General features: G+C 41.4%; 1 protein-coding gene across 1 annotated transcript in view; it reads right to left on the bottom strand.

The window, feature by feature from the left end:
• LOC149240843 (FGGY family of carbohydrate kinase) overlaps positions 1-21,398 on the bottom strand; it is a 434,066-nt gene that overhangs the window by 240,913 nt on the left and 171,755 nt on the right. The gene's annotated exons all lie outside the window — the stretch shown is intronic.

Raw genomic sequence — 21,398 nt, 5'->3', positions numbered from 1 at the left:
TTAACTTGGTACAGATGCTAGTTCAGCATTTTGATGATAACAATGCATTTTCAGAGGATTTCCAGAGCCTAGCTAAAAGTTTAAAGCTAAGTTACCAGATCCGGCACAGGGGGGTCCAAGATCCGCGGATCTGATCCGGATTCGGATCTGCCTGGATCAGTGCTGGAAACAGCCATGTGGCAGATCTCAAATTGCTGGAAACGGAAATTGCATGGTGGAAACAGATCCTGTGTTGGGGAAACGGATCCTGCAAGGGAAATTTAGCTACCGTGCAACTTATACATACTTCAGCCTTGCAGGATTTGTGATTGCCACTTGTGTATAATAAAGCTTGTGAAAAATCAGTGACCCGATTCCCTACTGTTGGGTGTAAAGCCTGATTATCTTCTGTATCGCCACATTGGACCCCAGTTTGTAATGTTGTCGCTCGTAAAATATTCGCCGCAGGGAGGGGGGGTCCAAGCGGGGGTGGCTCCTAAGAATCAAGGGCAGCGCCCCCCAAGCTAAGAATAGATGTAAAATTGCCTTGTAAAATGTTGTAATTTCATAGTCAATCTGGGCCGTTCATTAGGCGGAGATCTGACAGTAGAAGTTATCTTTAATTTAGGGTTTTTTGCCCTAAAAGGCAACCCCTCACTATACATGAGGGAATTGTATTGCATCTATGTAGATCTGTATTATGAGTGAGGAAGAGAGAGGAGATTGAGAGCGAAGAGGGAATTACAGCGGATCTGCTGTAAGTTGTATATCTTTAGTTTGTTGGATAATATAAAAGGAAGGACTGGTTGTTTCTCCGTGGACGTAGCCCGAACTGGGTGAACCACGTATATCTGTGTCTCTCTTGTTTTATGTGTTTTCTGTGTTTATATTTCTGCAATATTTTATGTGTTCCATTGCTCTGTAATATATAATGTTCTAACACCAACCGCAGCAACTATTAGATTTCTCCTACTTGTTAATTTCTAAATCAAGTTATTTACAGTGTTACATAGAAAACATCGAACTAAAATCTATTGCAGTCCTCACAACATAAAATACTGCACAGGAGAGAAATAAACACACACACAAATACATCGTTTTTTTTGGACAAACGTCCCTGGAAAAACCAGTAAAGCACCACTCACATTAAACCAATGTTTTACAACTCGGACTCGGCCGAGGATCGACTCCGACTCGGACTCGGACTCGGTAATGACTCGGCCGGCTCGATTTCAATGACTCGGTCGTTGTAAAAAATACATTAAATATTTATTTTTTTTATAAAAAAACATAATTTTAAATATTTTAAACATAATTTTAAAGATTTTCATTCATGTTTCCAAACACACAGCATTATAATATAGATGGAAGACAACATATGATCAAAGTAGGCTCATGAACCAATCCATTATATCAAAATGGTACCCAATGGGTGGGCAGAGACTCAGCCCAAACTATGGGTGGGCAGAGACTTCAAGCCCCCGACTTAGTTTCCCAGCTTATATTTTGAGATAAGTGTTTACCACAATTGATATGAGCAATGGATGTCATGTTTATATTTCTGGAATGGTTTATATGCTAATTAACTGTGTGAAGTATGCTTTCTTAAGGGATTGGAATTGCTCATGTTATGATAATGCTTTGATTGTTGATGAAAATGTAAATGATTACATGTGTTGACCTCATGATATGCATCTGATCATGTGAAAATTGCAGTACTCTATATGCATGTGCCATGGACTCTCGAGTCTAATTAATCTCAGCATTAAGGGTGCTTATGGACACTATTCAAGTTTAAGATGCTTGCATTAATAGATTCCTGTGTGGTAAAAGGAATGCTACAGTTCATAGCCTAGATCTTTATTAAATAAGTCTACACTTGTGTGAAATCCTACATGTTGTGTCTACACTGCTGAAAGAATGGTGATCATAATCATGAATTAACTTTAGCTATACGTGCCACAAGAATGCATCACAGTCATTGAGTGGCTGATTGTAGTTACTATGTCTAATCCTGGGCTGCAAGAGCATAGATGTACATATACCCAGCTATTTTATTAACTGTTCTTGAACACCTATTTGAAACCTAAATAATACAAATGGCACCTAGAGCAACCGTGGGTTCTTTGACTCGGCCGAGTCAATACGGACCCGGCCGGGTTGACCGAGTCAACTATGACTCGGCCGAGTCATTGGATGACTCGGCCGAGTCATAGTTGACTCGGTCAACCGAGCCGGGTTGCTGGCCGGGTCATTAAAATTTGCTTTGGCTCGGTTCGAAACGGCCGTTTCCGAGTTGACTCGGCCGGGTTGTAAAACACTGCATTAAACCCATGGGTACCCGCGGATAAGGACGGATCTAAGGTTGGGCCAGGTCACCTGCATAGAACCCGCGGTCTAGACCCAGACCCGGCGGGTTTTCCTTAAGACTAGGTTACATGTATCAAACCCGCAGGTAGCCATTAGACCTTTATCGGACCCGTATAGGACCCGTCGGGCATGAAAAGTCCCAAACAATCCAGAATTTTGAATTTGTTTTTATTTTTTTTTCTTTTTTGGAAATGAGGTGGAGGGAAAGGGAAATTGGAAGGAAAAAAATGCTTTAGAAGCACCTATCTCCCTTCCATTTCTCATTCACTTGTCATTTCAGTGTTTGGTTAATTTGTGTGAATGTTGAGAATGAAGCTAAAGGAGGTTGAAGGCGTTGTTGGAGGAGGCTAAAGGAGGCTTCGTCGGATCAGACTAAGCTTCAAGTAGGCTTCATGAACCTAGTTAGAATGTTTTATGTTTGCAAATTTTTTTAAATTTTTTTTATGTTTGGGGTTGACTATGGCTGAGTTTCTCAGCCACACAGCGGCCCTATGTGGCTGAGAAACTCAGCCACACAGCCAAAAAAAATTGCAAATAAAAAAAAAATCAAAACCAAAAAAAAACTATTTCTTTTTCTTCCAGATTTTGTCACCATGCCACCAAAGGGTTTCAAACAGTCTCATGATCCGGCATGGGAACATGATCAACAAATCATTGTCGGTAATGACCACAATATCAAGTGCAATTATTGCAATGCGACAATGCATGCAAGGATAAACAGGTTGGAATACCACCTACCCAGAATTCCTGGGAAAGGTGTGGTATGTTGTCCAAGTTGCCCTGATGAAGTCACTACTGAAATGGTAGCTGCTTTGGAATCCATTAAAGAAACAAGTTCTAAGAGAGCAAAAAGGAAGGATGAGATTGTTGGGATAGGTAGATCTTCATCTCAGAGTGAAACACAGTTTCAAAGTCCAAGTATTGGTAACTCATCTTCAAGTGTTGTGGCAAACAGGAGTATAACCTCTTCTTTCTTCAGTCCTCATACAACTCTAGGTTCTCAACCAACCTTGGACAGTTTCAATGAAAAGAAGAGGAAGAAGGCAGATATAGCAATGAGGAAGTTTTGGTACCATAACAGTCTTTCATTCAACTATGCACAGTCTTATTTTTATCAGCCCATGGTGGATGCCATTGCAAGTGTTGGCCCTGGATACAAAGCCCCATCTTATAATGCACTTAGGGGGAAAGAGCTAGATGAGGAGCTTGAGTGTGTAAAGGAAAAATTGGAGAGCATTAAAAGCTCGTGGAAATTTACAGGTTGTACAATTATGTCTAATGGGTGGACAGATCAGAGGGGTAGAACAATAATAAATTTTGTTGTAGCTTTCCCAAAAGGAACCATGTTCCTAAAATCCATCGATGCATCTGCAAATGTAAAAGATGCACATTTGATTTTTTCATTGCTCGTTGATGTGGTGGAGGAAGTTGGGGTTGCAAATGTCGTCAAAGTAATTATGGACAATGTAGCAAATTATGTGGCAGTTGGAAGGTTGCTTTGTGCCAAATATCCCACTATTTTTTGGACTCCATGCATTGTCCATTGCATAGACTTGATGCTAGAGGACATTGGGAAGTTAGAGTGGGTGCAAGATGTTGTGCAAGAATGCAAGCAAATTACCAAGTATATTTATAATCATGCTTGGGTGTTGAACCTTATGAGGGAATTCACATAGGGTGAGCTTAGTCGCCCAACTGTCACACGGTTTGCTACAAACTTTCTTTCCCTCCAAAGCCTTTTGTATGAGTACCAAGCTTTGAGAAGAATGTTTTGTAGCCAGCAATGGGTATTTTGGAAAGATAGCACAAAACCAGAAGCAATATCTATGAAAGCATCTGTCTTTGTTGATAGTTTGTGGGACAAAGTCACTAAGATTGTCAGCTTCACTAAGCCCCTTGTGAAAGTCTTGATATGGATGGATGGAGAGAAACCTGCAATGGGATATATTTATGAGGGCATGGATAGGGACAAAGAGGCCATCAAGACTTTCTATAAGGGAAATGAATCTAAATATCTCCCTGTATAGCAAATTATTGATTCCAGGTGGGACAGGCAACTACATTCACCATTGCATGCAGCAGGAGCATAACTCAATCCAAGCTTATTTTATAATGAGGGGTCTAGCATTTAAAGAGATCCCGAGGTGATGAGAGGTGTCATGATATACATTGAGAAGATGTTCCCAGATCAAGATATTCAGGACAAAATCAGCATACAACGAAATATGTACAAGGAAGCATGTGGCATGTTCGGATTCAGCTCAAGCTAACGTCTCAAGGACAAGAAAATGCCTTGTAAGTGCAAATTGTTAGAACTTAGCTTGTAATCTTGCTAGTTCTCTTTTATATGTTTGGCATTACAAACTAATAATCTTTGTTGTTATTTTTTTACAGCTCATTGGTGGATAGATTGTGGCACTGAGGCACCACAATTACAAGAATTTGCCATCAGAGTTCTAATTCAACCCTGTAGTGCTTCTTCTTGTGAGCGCAATTGGTCAGTGTTTGAGCACAATCCACAGCAAAAAAAGAAACAGGTTGGAGCATGAGAATTTGGAGAAGTTGGTTTTCATCTACTACAACCTTCGAATGCTCACAAAACAAGTGCAACCAAAGGATACAGATCCAATTTTATTGGATACTATTGATTTAGAGTTTGATTGGGTTGTGGAGAAGTCCCTAATTTGAGTTGGCTTGATGAAGAGACTGAGGATCTCTTTAGTTTGCCATCTCAAATGGAGACTCCAAATATACCTACCTCACAATTGCTTCAACCTTCCAATGTTACAACTAGCTCCACGAGGGCTTATTTTAGGCGTGTTCGTCCATGTGTGATGAGACTCAAGATTGTTATGAGACAATCATTTATCATTTATGACATATGTATTTGAATTTTGAACTTGCTGACATTTTTTATTTTAATTATGGAATCATGAGTCCTTTTCTTATTCAATATCTAAATGTTTTGCTTACAAAAATCGAATATGTTATGTTGTACTTTTATAGATATGAGATGATGTTATAAATTATTGCATATATTGTGGTTTTTATAACTTTCAAGGATTGGAATTGTCATTAGTTTCTTTTTTGTGCTTAAATTTTACCACATTTTAAGTTTTTTTTGTATTTTGACGACTCTTATACGAGTCTTATAAGGATCGTTCCCGAGTCTTATTCGAGTCGACGAATCAGAGTCGTGACAAGTCTTATATGAGTACGAGTCGTGCAACATTGGGGAAAATCGGTGCAGCAGCTGAGGGTTTTTATTATTATGCAGTAGTTTCTACGTACAAATCTTTAGATGCCCAAACTGGCAATCTGATACAGAGAATAAACTGGCAAAGAGGTAGTGAGAAATACTCTCACACTGTCACTGGCAATCCGAATCTGATCCAAGCTCTGGATGGCTAGCCCAACACTGCCTCTACGTTGTCACTGAGCTGTCACATCTTATAGGAACTGCGTCACCCTTCTTGTTGATCATTTTGCTGACTGGAACTCGACTCTCTGGCTCTCTGGTCTCACACCCTAGCTTCCGGCACTAGATCTCGACTGCTCACCGCAAAATTACAGACTCCTTCTGAAGAATTGTGTTGCCTCTCTGAACCTCTCGTTGCCTTCTCTGCCTTGTACTCCCCGGAACTGGAAAAATCCCCTCTGGTCTACTATCCCTATCCCTCAATTCAAGAAGATCACTTGATCTCTCTCCAGCAACTCAGCATTGCTACTCTTGTGAAATTCAATCTCTAGATTTCACTATCTCGATGTGTTCTCCATGTGCCCATCAAGCTCCTTATAATCTCTCGTTGGAGCACCAATGGCAAAGATTAAAACAAAATCAAGGGCTAAGATTAACTGGGAGTTGATCCTCGTCTTTATCTAGAAGATCCACACTAGATTTAATTAATACCCTTTAATTAATCACATTTCCTAAGTTTAGACTTGGGAATACATTAAAAATGATTAATTATTTTAATTAAACCATCTCTAAGTGGAACTTTCCCAAAGGATTTATGGTTCTTGGAAAATGCATGTGCCTTAGCCTCTCTACAAAATCTCAAGGCTAGAGCACATTCGATGCTACAGAAATCAACATTTCCTCTTAGTGAGGAATGTGCTCTACTGTTGCAACCCACTAAAGCATCAGCCTGTCTCTGCACCATCTCATGTTGCACTGTTGATGTCTAGCTCTGTTGCCCATCAACTACTGCGCAACTCTGATTGTTGCATTTGTGTTATCGTTGGCCTTACTAAACTGCTGCCAACACTGCATCTACACTGCAACTTTCTCCAACTTCTATTGTTGCAACTACAACAGAAAAGCACCCAAAATACTTAACTAATTGTGCTCAGTATGATGCATCTGTCACCCGAGTCCTGACTGTTGCTAAACTTTGCGTTGTCACTGAAGCCTCTGTGTTGTTGCCAACTCTGCGTTGGGCCACTTGCACTATTGCCAACTCTTCTCTGCGCTGCCTAGTATCTGACCGCCACTAGCTACTGCCTCTGCCACTCTGGCACCTAACTACACCAACTACCACAAATTCATCCTGCTACTGCATGTCTTGGGCTCCCATAGCAAGGTATTGATTCATGAGGTGGATCTCCTCAAGAATCTTTCCCATCTTGTAGCTCTCTGAGGCTACAACTCCAAATCACCCCACCTCACCCCTAGACGTAACTCGGTGATCATGGAAAACTCTTCCTCCAATCTAGAGGACAGCCTGTCGATCTTAGCAGATGTGGCCTATTGATCCTGCTTCTCCTATTTGTCCTTCTTTTTGAGAGGACATTGAGTGTTGTAGTGACCAAGCTTGCCATACCTGAAGCACTTGAGCTTGGTGTTGAAATTTCAAAGTCTGACACATTAGAAATCCCTACTGCATTATCTGGTTTATTTTCTCCTACTTGTTCTTTTCATTAACAAGTTATTTATAAATATAAATACCGAAAATAAACATAAATACAGCCTTAACTCATATATAGATCATCAACTGAAATAACTGAGACAATCACACAAGGGACACCGTTATTTTTGGACAATCGTCTCGGAAAAAACTCAATGTGGGAAAACCAGTGCAACAGATGTGAGGGTTTTATTATTATACAGTTTTTGAATACAACTAGGTTGCCAGAAATGGCTCACCTAACAGAGAATGTCCTCAGTAGTAATACCTCTCCTCGGAGACAAATATTCCGACTGATTAGACACCAAATGAACGATCCCATAGCAACAATGGTAGCTCCTTAGCTGGACAGCGAAAGCTGCTCCAAGCTTCTCTACTTCTCTGCGTCACTCTGTAGGGACTATGTCACCCATCCCGGCTCACCAGCACTCAGTCTGCCCCACAAAAATCTCTCGGCGCTGCCTCTTGGCCCTGCATCAACTCTGCTAGCCTTTGCACAGCTACTGAGGCCTCTGTGTCAACCTTTTGGCTCTCTGCGTCAGCGCTTAAACCCTCTGCGTCACCCACGTTGGCTTCTTCAGCCTCTGCATAGCTCCCAGTTGCCTCTGTGTCAGCGTCTCCAAGCTTTGCGCTGTCTCTCTGGCACTATCGTTGCCTCTCTGCTATGTATTCTCGGCCTCGTGCCGAACTACCCGTTGTTGCAATAGATCACTGGTTCGATTCTCTCAACAAACCTCGCTCTAGAAAATCGAACTCACTGATCAATTTGGTGTATCTCCAACTGACCCTCAAGCCTCCTCTTATAGTTTTCCTGTTGAGTATTCAACGGGCGAGATTAAGTCGCTAATCAATGGCTAATATTAGATTTGGCTTGATCAATGTCATTTAGAACATTCTCACCCAGTTTTATATTAATACCCATTAATATTTTAACTTTCCTAAGTTTAGACTTAGGAACCCCATCAAAAATATTAATTATTTTAATATTTCTCCAATCGGGTGGAATTTCCCCAAACCATTTCTAAGTCTTGGAGATGTCATGTGTCTTAGCCTCTCCACCAATTTTCATGGCTAGAGCACATCCGATGCTACCACAAATCAACACTCCCTCTTAACGAGGAATGTGCTCTAGTAATGCTCCACCACTGAAACATCACACTGATTCTTTGCACCGGTACCTGTGTTGATGCTTGGCCTGTTGTCTCACACAATTTGCACTACTACTTCCTGTACTGCTGCCCATGACACTGCCACTGCCACGGCTACATCTGTACTGCATCTCCCTCTCAATATGCTTCCCATGCTACCCCTAGCACTGCCACTGCTAATTGTTGCACTGCAACTCAGTGACCGAGAAGTAACTTATCTACCCAAATACTGACATCCTAGTCAGTCTGGAAGCCTCATGAAATTGAAGTTGCCTCTGCTGCTATCTTGTGCTCCCTCTGCTGCCACTGTGCTACTGCATACACCTCTATGCCTCTCGCACTGCTGCAACCTCCAATGCACTGCCTCATATTTCTACACCCAAGCACTGCCTTGCTGCTCCACTACACTTTGCTCCACCTGACCTCTGTTACCATGCTACTGTGGTTAAGGGCCCCCATAGCCAGATATGATCCAAGAGTTTGGGAACCTCAAGGATTGTGCCCCTAGTACATAGTCCTTGTGACTACAACTCGATGTCTCCCCACCTCTTCTCTAGACGTGCATGAGCACTTATGGCACAGTCGTCATCAATCTCGACTTCTTTCTCCACCTTAGCTGGAGCTGCCTTGGAGTCGGAAGCCTCTCCCTTGTTTTTCTTCCTTCAACACTGGGCTACATAATGTCCCAACTCCCCACAATGGAAGCACTTCACCTTGGGGATGTCCTTCTTCTTCCTCTACCCTTGTTGTCCCGCGGATGCTAGAGCCGCATCCTCCTCCTCCTCTTTCTTGATTCGACTTCCCTTGCCACTACTCCCCGCCTTAGTCAACCTCTTGATCTCTTCTTGACGAAGAGCTGCCCACATCTCCTCCCATCCTGGAAGAGTAGCCTCGCTCAAAATACTTTGGAAAAATGTCTCCCACTCCTCAGAGACTGCATTCAGGGCGGTCCTCACCATGAACTTCGGATCTGGTGTAGACCCTATAGAAGTAAGTTGGTCACGAATCTCCTACAATCTGAGAAGGAACAAATCTATCTGCACTCCCTTTTATATCTGATACGACTGCAACTGATTCTCCAATAGCATTTTCCGTTACACGGAAGTGCCCTGATACAAGGTCGTCAAAGTATCCCACATCTCCTTTGTTGTGTTCTTTTCAGCAATATGTGATATGACATGATCTTTGACCCCATCATGGATCATGCTCTTCGCCCTCGCCATTGCATCCTCATACTTCTCATTTTTAGCTGGGTCAACCAAGATAGCCACGATTCTCAAGGCAAAGTCCTTGATGCAATGTCAATCCAGGACTGCCAGTATCCTAGCCTTCCAGATGACAAAGTTGGAAGCTGTTGGAATTTCTAAGTGTATCTGTTAGAAACCCTTCATGTACTTTCTGATTTATTCCTACCTACTTGTTCTATTAATTAACAAGTTATTTACCATGTAAATATTGGAAATAACTACAAATACATTCTCAACACATTACAGATCATCAATTGAAAGAAACAGAAACAAGCACACAAGTAACACCGATGTTTTTGGACTAATGTCCCTGGAAAAACCCAATGCGGGAAAACCGGTGCAGGTATCTGAGGGTTTGATTTATTAAACAATTTCAGAATACAATCTAGGTCCCAAATCTGGCCCACCCAACAAAGAAAAATCTCGGTAGTAGTACCTCTCTAATCGGAAGCAGATATTTCGGCTGAAACCCCGGATAAACACTCTGGCAACTCCACAGCTCCAATCTGCCCCACGAAACCCTAGCGTCAGCCTCTAGGGACTGCGTCAGCTTCTCTCTGGCCCAGCGTTAGCCCAGCGTCACTCTCGCTTGGCCTGTGTCAGTCCTCTGGCCCTCTGCGTCACCCACGCTAGCCCTCTGAGGCACTGTACAACTCCTAACTGCCTCTGCGTGAGCCCTAGCTGCCTCTGCGTGAACCCTTGGCTGCTTTTGTGTCCCTCTCTCTGGCTACTGCGCTGATCCTCCCAGTGCTATCTCTGTCTCTCTACTTCTTTATTCACTACCCCTTAGTTGCAACTCTGATTACTTTCTCAACTTTCTCAGCAATCCCAGCCCAGAAAGTCAAAATCTTGATCTCTTGGTGTGTTCTTCAAGTGACCCCCAAGCCTCCTTTTATACTTTTCTCGTTGACAATTCAACGGCCGAGATTAAGTCTCTAATCAATATCTAAGATTGACTCTGGCTTGATCCATGACTTTTGGACCCTTCTAACACAGTTTTATATTAATTCACATTAATATTTTATTTTCCCTAAGTTTAGACTTAGGGACTCCATTAAAAATATTAATTATTTTAATATCTCTCAAACTGTTTAGAATATGCCCAAACCATTTCAAAGTATTGGAAATCTCATGTGCCTTAGCCTCTCCACCAAAGTTTCGAGGCTAGAGCACATCCAATGCTACCCCAAATCAGCAGAAGCCCCATCCAACCTGCCCTGATCTCTCAGTCCGTTCATTGCCATTTCCGCTCCTCTTCTGGACTCCCTCTGAGTTTCGACTTCCCTCCTGGAAATCTCCCTCTAAGTCTTGATTTCCCTGTTGGAAATCGTCCCGCCAAATGTCAAACCGCTAGTCTCCAATCCTCCTTGCAACTGCAACTCAGATCTAGATTTCTTGGCTAGAAATCCGTCAAGGTAGCGACTCCCTCTACCTTGGTTCTGTCCCCTTAGGTATTGTTCTACACCGACAAAAACAGCACCCCACCAGCTTCTCAATCACAATATGCTCGCAGCTCCCCAAGCCCAAGCAACTGAAGACACTGAGCCTTTCAAGCTCTGCGCAATCCCAGCAACGCCAGAATCTGCTCCTTCTGGCCACAGCATCGATCCTTCCTGGCTGAGAAAGATGACCGCGCACTACGTAGGTCTAATATACCCCTCTCTGCCTTTGCGCTAACCCTCCTCTTGGCTCGAAATGATGACGCAAGCCCTCTGCATCACTTCTTCTCTGCTACTTCTGCTCTGGAATAGCGATGTCTCTCGGGACAGTTGCTACTGCTGCAAATTCTCTAGATTAATGATGGTGCCTCCAATTCTCCTGTGGTCTGCAATGCTCTGATACTATGTTGAAATTTCTAAGTTTGACACATTCGAAATCCCTACTGCATTATCTAGTTTATTTTCTCCTACTTGTTCTTTTCATTAACAAGTTATTTATAAATATAAATACCGAAAATAAACAAAAATACAGCCTTAGCCCATATACAGATCAGTAACTAAAATAACTGAGACAATCATACAAGGGACACTGTTATATTTGGACAATCGTCCCCGGTAAAACCCACTGCGGGAAAACTAGTGTAGCAGATATGAGGGTTTTATTATTATGCAATTTTTTACTACAACTAGGGTGCCTGAAATGGCTCACCCAACAAAGAATGTCCCCTTAGGTACTGTTCTGCACCGACAAAAATAGAACCACACCAACTTCTCAATCACAATCTGTGCATAGTTCCCCAAGCCCCAGCTACTGAAGAAACTGAGCCTTTCAAGCTCTGCGCAATCCCGGCAAACGCAGAATCTTCTCCTCCTAGCCACAACGTCGATCCTTCCTGGCGGAGAAAGATGACCAGGCATTGCGTAGGTCTGATCTGCCCCTCTGCCTCTGCGCTAACCCTCCTCCTGGCTCGAAATGATGACGCAAGCCCTCTGTGTCACTTCTTCTCTATTGCTTCCGCTCTGGAACAGCGTTGTCTCTTGAGATAGCTACTATTGCTACAAATTCTCCAGATTAATGTTGGTGCCTTCAATTCTCCTATGGTATGCAATGCTCTGATACCATGCTGAAATTTCTAAGTCTGACACATTAGAAATCCCTACCGCATTATCTAGTTTATTTTCTCCTACTTGTTCTTTTCATTAACAAGTTATTTATAAATATAAATACCGAAAATAAACAAACATAGAGCATTAACCCATATACAGTTTAGCAACTGAAATAACTGAGACAATCACACAAGGGACACCATTATTTTTGAACAATCATCCCTGGAAAAACTCAATGCGGGAAAACCAGTGCAGCAGATATGAGTGATTTATTATTATGCAATTTTTTAATACAACTAGCATGCTAGAAATCACTCACCCAACAGGGAATGTCCCCTTAGGCACTGTTCCCTTAGGTATTGTTCTACACCGACAAAAACAACACCCCACCAGCGTCTCAATCACAATCTGGCCACAGCTCCCCAAGCCCCGGCAACTGAAGAAACTGAGCCTTTCAAGCTCTGCGCAATCCCGGCAACGGCAGAATCTGCTCCTCCTGGCCACAGCGTCGATCCTTCCTGGCTGAGAAAGATGACCGGGCATTGCGTAGGTCTGATCTGCCCCTCTCTACCTCTATGCTGACCACCCTCCTGGCTCGAAATGATGATGCAGGCCCTCTGCGTCACTTCTTCTCTGTTGCTTCTGCTCTAGAACAGAGTTGTCTCTCGAGACAACTGTTATTGCTACAAATTCTCCATATTACTATTGGTGCCTTCAGTTCTCTTATGGTCGCAATGCTCTGAAACCATGTTGAAATTTCTATGTCTAACACATTAAAATCCCTATTGCATTATCTGGTTTATTTTCTCCTACTTGTTCTTTTCATTAACAAGTTATTTATAAATATAAATACTGAAAATAAACACAAATACAGCCTTCACCCATATACAGATCAGCAACTGAAATAACTGAGACAATCACACAAGGGACACCGTTATTTTTGGACAATCGTCCCCGGAAAAACCCAATGTGGGAAAACCAGTGCAGCAAATATGAGGGTTTTATTATTATGCAGTTTCTGAATACAACTAGGGTGCCAAAAATGGCTCACCCAACAGAGAATGTCCTCGACAGTAATACCTCTCCTCGAAGACAGATATTCTAGCTGATTAGACACCAGATGAACAACACCACAGCAATAATTGCATCTCCTTAGCTGGACAGTGAAACCTGCTCCAAGCTAGTGTTGTGAACATCACGATCGAATCGGTGAGGGGAAAAAATTAGAAAAAAATCGTAAAAATCGGGAAAAAATCAAAAAATACAAAAATATTCATTTTTTTCAATTTTTTTAATATCTAAATCATCTACAACATAAAATAAATACATTGACACAAATATAATAAAAGAACTAATATATAAGATGTGTAATATCATTTCTAGTGCTACATCACACATAACAGTGAATCATGTCCTGAATAGCAAGTCCTGACTCCTGAGTCCCAACTCAGCCTCAAAATATCAACAAAAAATATAATAATGTATCTCATATCATGAATCATAATGTCATATACAAGAAATGAACCAAATAACTAATACTATTAATTTCCTCTGCCACTCTTACGAGAAAATGCAATAGCTTTCTCTTTCCCTCTAGATGTAGATGTTGGCAGTGGACTTTGTTGTGCTCTAAAAGCTGAAGAACTAAGAGCTACAGGAGGTAGACCACGTCCTTTATTGGTGGCAGGGGTAGCCTGGGTAGGTGGTGTCACCTCCTCCTCCTGTTGCTCCTCCTCCTTCGCCCCCTCTACGCCTTCCACTACCTCCTGCTCTAACCAATCATTGACAGACTCCATGAGAGGCCTCTCGGACTCAACCCTCCATGCAGCAGTGGTGTCAATTATGAACTTGAAGAGACAATGAAATTTGAAACAAACTAAAAAATACCTCGCATTTTAGTTTTCCTATCAACCATAGCCATCTCAAAACTAAATGTGCCACCTGCCATCTTGTATATCTCCATTTCTTTGGAGATTTCTACACGTTCTGCTGAAGATGGCACTATCCTCTGAACACAGGTGAAGAATCCATCCATGATCTCAGCATCAAACAAGAACCCACAGGGGTAAGAAAATGTGGGGTTCAAGTAGATCCCTACAGCATGAATGGGTCGATGGAGTGTGTTGTTCCATCGTTCATCAATCACTTCCCATAGGAGGAGTTGTTTCTGAAACCCCTCACCTCCCTTATCATCATATTAAACCCGAATGGATTCTTTAGCCTTATCCATGGCCTCATACAAGTAGCCCACTGTGAGCTTGTCACCATCAACTAATCGAAGAACCTTTACCAAAAGTTTAGTAATGTTGCACACCTCCTGCACTCCCACCCAGAAGTTTTCCTGCTATGAAATTAATCTGCGTATGGCCTCTCCCTCTGGTTTGCGGCTAAATGTCAAAGCACGCCACTCATCTGAAAGAAACATTCTCTTCACATCCCACATAGAATTCAAGAGGGATTAAAGAGATATGAAACAGGTAGCAGACCATGTAATGGCGGGGTGCACCAACTCCTTGTTGTTGGTGAATTTTCTCATCAAATGAAGCACAGATGCATGATTATATATAAATTTTCTAATGTTTTTTGATGAGTCAACAATATCTTTGACAAAGGAAATTTTCCCTATGTCCTCCAACATCAAATCAATACAATGTGCAGCACAAAGTGTCCAAAATAAAGTAGGATTCCTCTCCATAAGCATCTTGCCAGTAGCAACATAATTTGCAGCATTGTCCATTATCACTTGGACAACATGTTCTGCACCCACCTCCAAAATAAACACATCCAGCGAATCACATAAAAATTTTGCATCTTTGATATGTGCAAGTGCATCAACAGATTTCATAAACATTGTCCCCTTGGGACAATTAACCAAGAATTTTATAAGGCTTCCCCCCTTTTGGTCGGTCCAACCATCTGACATCACAGTGCATCATGTATGTGCCCATGATGCCCTAAACTCCTCCAATACTTTGGTGCAGTCAACCTGTTCATCTTGAAAAATGCGGCCTCTAAAGTCATCATAAGAAGGGATTTTGTACCCTGGGCCAACAATTGCAATAACATCAACAGCAGGCTGGAAGAATGGATTATTCCTTGCAACGCTGAAAGGAATATCACTCCAAAGGAAAAACTTGCCCAACAACTTGTCAGCTTTTTCTTTCTCCTTTTTTTTAAGCATTGAAGAGATAGATGGTTGTGAACCAGTTGCAGCTCTAGGAACAAAATACGATGAGGTAGCTACAGGGTTGGTTGTAGATATTGATGTTGAAGTAGAACCAGTGCCACTCTCATTTTCACCTCCTAACACCCTCCCTGCTAGTTGCTTCCTCAAATATGACTTTGACAGTTTGGCTTGCTCTAATTCTTCCAATGATCTGAGGGCTCTTTGGATGATTTTTGGATTTGTATTGGTGCAAGGCCCTACCTCATGTCCAGGGACTTTTGCAAGGTGATACTTCAATCAATAAACCCCCCTATTATATGATGCCCACACAACTTGCAAGACAAGTTTGATCTATCAAACCCTCCATCAGGTTCACCAAATTCCCACAGAGGGTCCAATTTCCTTGACATGTTTGTAACTTGGTTGAACTCTTGAGTTTTAATGTAAGATGAAGTTTGAACTTAAAACTTGAAGCTTGAACCTATGGCACAAGAAGAATTGCAAGTTCAAAAAATTTATAAAAAAAAAACATATATGACACAACACATTGAATTTTTGACAACAACAACAAAAAAAACCTCAACCCAATCCAACAATAATAGAAAAAATGCACATTCAAACCCAACCAAAAATGATGCAAAAAAATAGAGCACAAGAAAAAATTAAACTAATAAATCTAACAATCAAGTTTTTGCATTTTTAACTAAAATGAACCCTCTCCATTCTATGCAACAAAAATGAAAAAAAAACACAATCAAATCCACTCAAAAATCATTGATAATCAATGGGTTATAGAAACCCAAGCAAAAACAAGAAAAAAACCAAAAGAAATGGCCAAATTTGGTGCCCATACCTGGAAACCACGGTTTGCCGAAGAAATTTGGTTCAAACACGAATTTCTTTTGCTTGAGATGCTAAAATCTTTTGTTTTTCTCCTCCTCTGCCCTAATAGTCGCCTTCCTCTCCTCCTCAACTCTCAAACAAATCTGTTGTCTGCTAAAAATGACAAATAAAAACCATGAATTTGCTTTCAAAACGCGTTGTCCAGGAGGCTCACGATTTTTTCTTATCGAATCGCGATATTTTCAACAATTTTTTCGGAAACCAACAAAAAAAAAGTCATAAAAATCGGGCGATTTTTTTAAAACATCGCGACGTTCGCAACACTACTCCAAGCTTCTCTACTGCTCTGCGTCACTCTACAAGGACCGTGTCACCCTTCCCAACTCACCAGCATTCAGTCTACCCCACGAAAATCTCTCGACGCTGCTTCTTGGCCCTGCTTCAGCTCTGCTAGCCTCTGCACAGCTACTGAGGCCTCCGCGTCAGCCCTCAAAACCTCTGCGTCACCCACGCTAGCCTCTTCAGCCTCTGCATATCTCCAAACTGCCTCTGCGTCAGCCTCTCCAGGCTCTGCACTGTCTCTCTGGCAATATCTCTACCTCTCTGCTACGTATTCTCGGCCTCGTGCCGAACTACCCCTTGCTGCAACAAATCATTGGTTCGATTCTCTTAGCAAACCCTGCTCCAGAAAATCGAACTAACTGATCAATTTGGTGTATCTTCAACTGACCCTCAAGCCTCTTCTTATACTTTTCCTGTTGAGCTAAGTCACATGACACGAGGACACGAGACACGGAGGACACGTAAAAACAAGTATTCGACATAAGACACAGCGAACCCAGAAACAAGACCGAATCACACTTTTTTATATATATAATACTGAACTATAGTTCCTGATCCATATTAAGTTACTGAAATATAGTATTAGTTCATTAATTTACTACATCAATGACGTTCATTGCTCAAAATTTAATGTTCATTCTTGACTCTCCATGTTATTAACTTATTAAACAGATTGAGAACCAAATCAAAGATCTCAACAGGGGCATTCTGCGTATTGCACATATGACATTAGACACTGATATTTTCTTTCTCGGCAATTCTAGCTTTCTTGTTGACTAGTATATGAATCTCACTTACTCAAGTTGCACATCCTGGAAAATGTGGCCAATTGCAAGACAAACTCAACTAGGTAGAGCCCTATATATTTAAGTCATCTCTCTATAGCCATTGAAATTTGCAATTAAAACAATACATGGCTATATATGCATTCTTTCTTCGTTGGTCAAACTTGGAGATACGCAGGGAGTCGAAAAATGTTTTGAAGAGTGGGAATTTGATGGCCTAAGTTATGATATCAGAGTGCCCAACGTACTAATTGATACCTATATCACAAAATCAATGATTGAAAAGGAAACCCGCAAAGTCTTTCTTGGACATGTTTTAGAAAAAGGAGGAAAACCAAATTTCAAAACATGGGAAATGCTTGTGGAAACATGGAAAATGTTTGTGGATGGATATTTAGAGAACAAGCAAATGAATCGAGCTATAGAGACCATGAAGAAAGCTATTTCAAAAGTTAAAATCATGAATGGTTGTCGACACCTGAAAAGGCTCTTGAATACATTGATACAAATTATATAGGAATGGGCATATGAAATACAAGAAAATGTTGACCTGGGTCCCACATGCTCAAAAACAAGAAATTTAAGCCCCAAACCATGAACGCTATTATGCAGGACCCAGGTCGATGTGAAGTTGATAGTTGGGAATCGCTAAAGGAACTTCCAACACAACACAACAACGACTCCAATGACCAACCAATGACCAAGTTCCAACACACGAACGACTCCAGCGAGCTTCGACGGCGAAAAATGACCCAAAAAAACCAAAAAAATGAACCATGCGCACGATTTATGAGTGACTTTTTGTGGAACACGTGTCCTAAGGGGCAAAAACATTAGGGCACATCTTCACCATGTCAGAAAACACATGTCGTGATTGGAGGACACGATAAAAACAATTTTGCACACATTTTAAGTCATATTTTGTGTCCGACACACTAAATACGGGACACGTGACCCTGAGAGACGTGTCTTGTGACTTCGCTGTTGAGTCTTCAACGGCCGAAATTAAGTCCCTAATCAACGGCTAAGATTAGATTTGGCTTGATCCATGTCATTTAGAACATTCTCATCCAGTTTTATATTAATACCCATTAATATTTTAATTTTCCTAAATTTAGACTTAGGAACCCCATTAAAAATATTAATTATTTTAATATCTCTCCAACTGGGTTGAATTTTCCGAAACCATTTTTAGGTCTTGGAGATCTCATGTGTCTTAGCCTCTCCAACAATTTTCATGGCTAGAGCACATCTGAAGCTAACACAAATCAACACTTGGAAATGTCCTTCCTCCTACAATGCTCCTGTTGCCCCTTAGATGCGAGGACCACATCTTCCTCCTCCTTTACTTGCTTTGTCCCACTACTACTACTACCACCATTGATGGTGCCCTTCACCAGATCTCACCTCATCTCCTCCTGCTACAGATCAACCCACATATGTTCCCAATCTGGCAATTTTTCTCTACCCAGGATACTCTAGACAAAATTTGTCATTCTTCAGAAACGTTGTTCAGAGCTAATCATACAAACTCTGTAGGTTGGGGCGCTAACCCTACTGAAAGCATTTGATCCCAAACATCTCAAAGCCTAGTAAGGAAGGATTTTATATGTTCCCCATTTTGCATCCTTGTGCACCTCAGCTTCTCCTTGAGATACATATTTCGCTACTTGGAAGACCCTTCGTACAACATAGCTAGTGCTTCCCACATCTATCGAGCAGTATCTTTGCCAGCTATGTGAGATACCACATGATCCCGAACCCCATCAAGAATCAACCTCTTAGCTTTCGCCATCTCCTTGTATTTCTTAAATGGATCTGTATCTGCGCGTACAGCTACCACACTATTGATATAAGTCTTGAGGTCATGTTCATCTAGAACGAAGGAAATTCTAGCCTTCCAGATCTTAGTTGGAGGCTTTGTCCAACCGATCTTGATCTCTCAACCCAACCGATGCCATCTCTCTGAAAATGTCGAACTCCTCCTCTTGTCCGCTGCATAACTGTTGCCCAGCTATTTTCACTCCCTTCTGGAGTGAGAAACTCCGCGCACAACTACTACCGCTCTGCTAGGAAAATTCGAACTTCTTGGCTAGAAGTCCCCTAACGAAAGAATTCCCTTAGTGTGTGCTCTTCCTTCCTCCTAACGTTATTTGCACTAGCAACTACTGCAAAATCTGCATTACAGCTAAAGATTTCCTCTACAAGGAAACTGCTTCTACTCCCTCTGCCTCTAGTGATCTTCGATCTGGAAAATTTTATTCTCTGTCGACTCACTGAGAAAAGTAAAATTTCCACAAAAACCTGACCCTTTTGGAGAAGGAAATACACTGCCCCTAGGATTTCAAATTGTTGCCTACGCAAAAATTCGAACCTCCTCCTCCTCTTCTGCTCTAAGCTCTCTGGCTTATGATCTGTGCTCCGATACCATGTGACAAAACGGTGACCCGATTCCCTACTACAGAAACTGATTAAATTTCTCCTGCTTGTTAATTTCTGAATCAAGTTATTTACAGTGTTACACAGTAAACATCGAAATAAAATCTACTGCAGCCTTCACAACATAAAATACTGCGGAAACAAAATATTGCACAGGAGAGAAATAAACACACACACAAATACAACGTTGTTTTTGGACAAACCTCCCCAGAAAAACCCAAAGTGGGAAAACTGATGCAGCAACTGGGGGTTTTAATTACTATGCAATAGTTTCTGAGTACAAATCTTTAAATGTCCAAACTGGTAATCTAATGCAGAGAATAAACTAGCAAAGAGGTTGTGAGAAATATTCTCACATTGTCACTGACGATCTGAATCTAATTCAGGCTCTAGATGGCTAGCCCCATGCTGCCTCTACGCAGTCATTGAGTTGTTATAGCCTCTAGGAACTGCGTCACCCTTCTTGTTGATCGTTCTGCTGACTGGAACTTGACTCTCTGGCTCTTCGGTCTCACACCTCGGCTTCTGGCACTAGATCTCGACTGCTCCGAGCAAAATTATAGACTCCCTCTAAAGCGCTGCGCTACCTCTCTGGACCTCTCGTTGCCTTCTCTGCCTTGCACTCTCCGAAACTGGAAAAATCCCCTCCAATCTACTATCCCTGCCCCTCACTACAAGAAGATCACTAGATCTCTCTCCGACAACTCAGCGCTACTACTCTTGAGAAATTCGATCTCTAGATCTCACTATCTCGGTGTGTTCTCCAAGTGCCCATCAAACTCCTTAGAAATTTAGAATCTCTCGTTGGAGCACCAACGGCCAAGATTAAAACATAATCAAGGGCTAAGATTAACTGGGAGTTGATCCTCGTCTTTATCTAGAAAATTTGCACCAGATTTAATTAATCACATTTCCTAAGTTTACACTTAGGAATACATTAAAATTGATTAATTATTTTAATTAAACCATCTCTAGGTGGAATCTTCCCAAACAATTTCTGGGTCTTGGAGAATGCATGCATCTTAACATCTCTGCAAAATCTCAAGGCTAGAGCACATCCGATGCTATAGAAATCAACAAAGGTTTGGTTCAAACAAGCTATCTAGACTAGGTAAGCTTTGAATCTTGGATCTTGCACCTCCGATTCTCTGCTATTGGGTTCAATTCCATCACTTTTCTTATATATTTTTTGGTTTTCTTCTATGTTTCCTAACGTTTCGAGCTCATAAATTATTGAGTTTCATGTATTTTCAGAGGTTTTGGGGCATCTTTCCTATCAACTTGATTCAAATTTAAAATGCTCTCATGAATTCTCGAATTGGGTATTTAAAAATAATACTCTACAACATCCATATTCTATGTCTAAAGGAATTTATGACCAATTGGTTATTGATCATTGAAACCTTTTTGAATTTAATTTTGTAATAAAGGATTTCGTAGATTGAGGTATGATTTCAGTTCAGCAGGGTTTGTTATATAATCTTGTCTGTGGATGTTGGAATGCTCCCTCAGGAGTCTAAGACTTGGCTACTTAGATGCACAAAGAAGTACCTGTTAAATAGAGAGCAAGTTTTGTAGGAATCAAGGTTGAAATGGACTGTTTAGCATATTCAGTGTCAGACAGTA

The sequence above is a fragment of the Pinus tabuliformis genome, chromosome 8, assembly GCF_031772625.1.
Source record: "Pinus tabuliformis cultivar Carrire ecotype Pingquan chromosome 8, CPIR1, whole genome shotgun sequence".
NCBI classification, from domain to species: Eukaryota; Viridiplantae; Streptophyta; class Pinopsida; order Pinales; family Pinaceae; genus Pinus; species Pinus tabuliformis.
The sequence above is the reverse complement of the archived record's forward strand: the minus strand, read 5'-3'. Positions and strand labels throughout refer to the sequence as shown.